Raw genomic sequence first — 5,454 nt, 5'->3', positions numbered from 1 at the left:
AATTTAGAGCAGAAAAAATGGATGAAATATAGCAGTAAGCATACCTTATTTTTTGGGTAACTCAGCTCCTATCTTTGTTCTTCAAACTCTAGGTTTACCCCCAATTAGAACTTGAAAAGGAAGAGAAAATCAACTAGGGTTTGTGGGTAATTTTTGGGAGGAAGTTTGAAGAGGTTTAGGTCTGGTTATTTGTGATATATAATTAATTTTTTTTCAGGAGATAAGCCCTTAAATGGTCTCTTTGGCTGACACGAAATTGCCTCTTTTTGGGCTCTCATTTAACCAAGTAGGTGACACACCTACTTGTCACCTAACAGCCTACGCGGTCTTGCAAAAATGCATATATCTCTATACTACAATGTCGTATTGATAAAAGGTTTGATGAGTTATAAAATAAACTCATATATCTTCAATTTTATGCGTGGTACACCCCATAACTCAAAGTATATTGGGAGAAAATTGTAGTTACATTTGACCTAAGTTTCAACACATTTATGAATGCAACTTGTGATGACCTTTTCCAACTTTTGTTCGAAAACTCACTTGAATTTAAATCATAACACACGTCTATCATACGACTAAAATAACTCATAACATAATCTCCTTATAATTTTAAACACCCTATTCTCGCCCCAAAAGTACATGTTACAACATTCCCAACTTGTCGACTTTCGACGAAACTTATTTTCTTCAATTCATTTAGCTTCGAAGCCTTCAAACCCTCTTGGTACTTGGTATTCATGATCTTAACTATTTGTAACCTCCATTGTAACATGATTAACTTACTTTATGTACTTTCAAAGTTGATCTTATTTATGAGCTTACATCAATTGATTTACGAATACTCTCACGTACGAAAACATATCCTGAGGGTATGAAACCCAAATTTTGTGTCATGTGACTATTTTGAGGTGATGCACATGCTAGGTGACGGGCGTGTGGGCGTGCACCATTGGGTATTGTGACTTGGTACGTCCCGTATCACTGTAAAGTTGAATATTTTGTTGAAACTACATACTTCTTACTTGTTTTAAAAAGAATTTCTGTAAATCGGGTTGGATGCCATGTTTACGCCTTATGCTAGTGTTGTTTGGGCCCTTAGAGGTCTTTTATTGCTATCCTCTCATTGTTTTCGATTGGAAATATATACTCTATCATGTTTATACTTATTTACTGCATAACTCAGTTTCTATTACTCCATTTTAATGCATCATATAAACATTCTTTGGGCTGAATACCTTGTTTTCTGAGAGCCCGAGAGGCTGGAGAGGTTATGACTGAGTGAGGTCGAGGGCCTAATATATGAGGAAATTTATGGGATCGGGCTGCATGCCGTAGCATGTTTTACTAATTCATGACAGAGTGAGGCCGAGGGCCTGATTGATTTATGCTATGATTGGCTTGTTATAGTGCTTGGGTTGAAGGAGCCCCTCTGGAGTCTGCATACCCCTAGTGAGCATAGGTACCTACTGAGTGCAAGTGCCTAGTGCTGACTGATGGCGAGGTTTGCCCGAAGGGTTGTATACGAGCGATGGTAAGGTTTGCTCGAGGGGCTGTATATGAGCGATGTTTGCCCGAGGGGCTGTTTATGATTTCATCATTTTTGCTCACCTTTGCATTTAGCCTTTTTTAAAAACTGTTGAAAGATATTTTTAAAATGATTTTACTAGAACTGGATTTGAACAAGCTGATTTAGTTCAAACTATAGTTTTAAAAGCGTGTCGTATTTTACTTTGTTTCTGTGGTATGAACTTTAGTTGCAGTATTCCTCACCACTACTTCTCAATCTTTATTTACTGTTGTTACTGACCGAGTTTGCGTACTCACGTTACTCCCTGGACCTTGTGTGCAGATCCGGGCATTTTTTGTCATGGTAGCAGGTGTTGATTGTTCTATTACAGACCCATCAGAGTTAGCAAGGTAGATGCCTGGCGACCGCAACCCTTCTTCCCTCACTCTTTATCTTTCCTTAGTTGTATTCAGTTATTTCTAGACTATGTTAGTCTCGATATTGTCCGACGGTTGTAGTAGATGCTCATGACTAGTGACACCCTGATGTCAGGCTTTCTTTTCCGTACACTCGTTTTGATTTGAACTCCTTTATGAAGGTTTTATATTAAATAGATTTGGGATTATCTTTGAAATGAAATATCAATTTATTTTGATAATGTGTCGGCTTTCCTAGTACCACGATAGGCTCCATCATGATAGGGTTAGTTTTTGGGTCGTGACAAGTTAGTATCAGAGCCTAGGTTACATAGGTCTCATGGGTTATGAGCAGCTTTAGTAGAGTTTTGTGTATCAATACGGAGACATTTGTACTTATCTTCGAGAGGCTATAGAACCTTTACAAAATTCCACATTCTTAAATTTTTATCATGTGAATCTGTTGATTCTTGTAAATAAACTTCTGTTATTCTATTCTCTCTCGGATGGTGAGGACACGTGCTACCGGACAGGACGGACAGCCACCAATACCACCAGTTGGGGCAACAAGTAGTTGAGGTCATGGTAGAGGCCGTGGTAGGAGCAGGGGTGTAACCCGCACATCAGCTAGGGTAGCACCTGCATATCCGCCAGTTGCCCCACTACAGGATCAAGTCTCAGTTGTGGATGAACCAACGAGACCAGCTCAGGCACCAGTTGTTCCCTTCGTGATTCCAGGTCTTCAGGAGACCTTAGTTTAAATTCTGACCGTGTGCACCAGTCTTGATCAGGCGGTCTCTATTTCTACTACTGTGGCCACTTCTCAGGCATGTGAGGCACTCAGACTCCCGCTGCCCGGACACCCGAGAAGGTTGTTCAGGGACTTCAAACACCGGGGGCACCACCAACCCAGTCGGTTGCACCTGCTCAGGATTATGTGGTTCCAGTCATGGATGATGATGAGCAACGGACATTGGAGAGGTTTGGTAGACTTTAGCCTCCGACTTTCAGTGGTACAGAGGGTTAGGATGCCCAGGGTTTCTTGGACAAGTGTTAGAGGATTCTCCGTACAACGAGTATTATAGAGACCAGTGGGGTCTCGTTCACTACATTTTAGTTCTCTGGAGCTGCCTTCACTTGGTGGAAGGCTTATGAGAGGTATAGGCATGTTGGTTCAGTGCCCTTTACCTCGCAGCAGTTCTCCGTTCTCTTCCTGGAGAAGTATGTGTTGCAGTCCCACAGAAAGGAGTTGCGCAGGTAGTTCGAGCAGTTGCTTCAGGATGATATGACAATGATGCAGTACGAGATGAGATTTTCTAAGTTGGCCTATTTGTTTGGTTCGCACAGAGAGGGAGAGGATCAAGAGGTTTGTGGATGGCCTCACATATCAGCTGCGGATTCTTATGACTAGAGAGAGAGTGTCTAGTGCTTCTTTTAAGGAGGTTGTTGACATTGCTCGTGTCATAGAGTTGATTTTCCACCAGGAGCGAGTGGAGCGAGAGGTCAAGAGGCCCCGTATATCTGGTAGTTTTGGTGGTGCTCCTCATGGGGGTCAGTTCTAGTACGGTAGAGGTCGTTCATTCAGACATGCTCTGTCAGCCTGCCCAGTTCACCATGGTGCATCATCAGGCCATGGCTCTCAGAGTTCTCATCAGAGGCAGTCATCACTTTGTGCCCTCCCACCCTAGAGTTTGTCCCGTGCTCCATCAGTTTAAGGCTCCTCCATGCCATGTTCTTCTACAAGTTATCCCGGTGCTTGGGGTTCCCTTCTGTCCCTATCACCAGCACCTGGGGGTTGTTTTGAGTTTGGAGAGTTTGGGCATATGTGGAGGTAGTGTCCTCGTCGTCATGGGGGTCCGCCTCAGCAGTGGAGTCAGCCATCGACTTCAGCACCAGTTCCTTCACCACCCGCCCAGGTAGCTAGGGGTGGGGGTCAATCAACTAGGGGTCTCTCTAGAGGGGGAGGTCGATCAGGTGGTGGTCAGGCCCGTTTCTATGCAGTTCCTGCCAGAGCAGATACTATTGCTTCAGATGTTGTGAACACATGTATTTTCTCAGTTTGCCACAGGGATGCCTCTATATTATTTGATCCTAGTTCGACTTTTTCATATGTGTCGTCATATTTTACTCATTATTTAGACATGCCCCGTGAGTCTCTTATTTTATCTATTTATGTATCTACCTCTATGGGCGATACTATTATTGTGAACAGCATATATCGGTCTTGTGTGTTGATTATTGGGGGTTTGGAGAACTGAGTAAACCTTTTGCTGCTCAGTATGGTTGATTTTGATGTGATATAGGGTTTGGATTGGTTGTCTCCATGTCATGCTGTTCTAGATTGTCATGCTAAGACTGTGATGTTGGCTATGCCGGGGTTGCCACGCATTGAGTGGCGAGGTTCATTGGAGTATGTTCCCAGTAGAGTAATTTCATTCTTTAAGGCCCGACGAATGGTTGGGAAGGGGTGTCTTTCTTATTTTGCCTTTGTGAGGGATGTTAGTGTAGAGACTCATACTATTGATTCGATTCCGGTGGTAAGGGATTTTTCGGATGTGTTTCTTGTAGACCTGCCAAGCATGCCGTTGTATAGGGATATTGACTTCGGTATTGATTTGCTGCCGGGTACTCAGCCCATTTTATTCCACCGTATCGTATGGCGCCAGCGGAGTTGAAGGAATTGAAAGAGCAACTTTAGGAACTCCTCGATAAAGGGTTTATTCGACCTAGTGTGTCACCCTGGGGTGCACCTGTTCTATTTGTGAAGAAGAAGGATGGCACTATGAGAATGTGCATTAATTATAGGCAGTTAAACAAAGTCACAATCAAGAACAAGTATAATTTGCCTTGTATTGACGATTTATTTGACAAGTTTTAGGGAGCGAGGGTGTTCTCCAAGATCGACTTGAGGTCAGGGCATCACCGGTTGAAGATTAGGGTCTCGGACATTCTTAAGACAACTTTTAGGACCTGATATGGTCATTATGAGTTCCTTGTCATATCTTTTGGGCTGACCAACGCCCCAGCAACGTTCATGCATTTGATGAACAACGTGCTTCGGCCTTATATCGACTCATTTGTTATTATATTCATTGATGATATTCTAGTGTACTCTCGTAGCCAGGAGGAGCACGCTCAGCCTTTGAGAGTTGTACTACAGCAGTTGAGGGAGGAGAAACTTTATGCTAAGTTCTCCAAGTGTGAGTTTTGGCTCAGTTCAGTGGTGTTTTTGGGGCACGTAGTGTCCACCGAGGGCATTCAGGTTGATCCGAAGAAGATAGAGGCGGTCTAGAATTGGCCCAAACTATCCTTAGCCAAAGAGATTCGTAGCTTTCTTGGTTTGGCTGTCTACTATCGTCGGTTCGTGTAGAGATTTTCATCTATTGCATCACTCTTGACCAAATTGACCTAAAAGGGTGCTCTTTTCAGGTGGTCGGATGAGTGTGAGGCGTGCTTTCAGAAGCTCAAGACTGCCTTGACAACAACTTCAGTGTTAGTTATGCCATTAGCTTCAGGTTCTTATATAGT

This window comes from Nicotiana tabacum, chromosome 22 (assembly GCF_000715075.1).
Source record: "Nicotiana tabacum cultivar K326 chromosome 22, ASM71507v2, whole genome shotgun sequence".
Taxonomy (NCBI): domain Eukaryota; kingdom Viridiplantae; phylum Streptophyta; class Magnoliopsida; order Solanales; family Solanaceae; genus Nicotiana; species Nicotiana tabacum.
The sequence above is the reverse complement of the archived record's forward strand: the minus strand, read 5'-3'. Positions refer to the sequence as shown.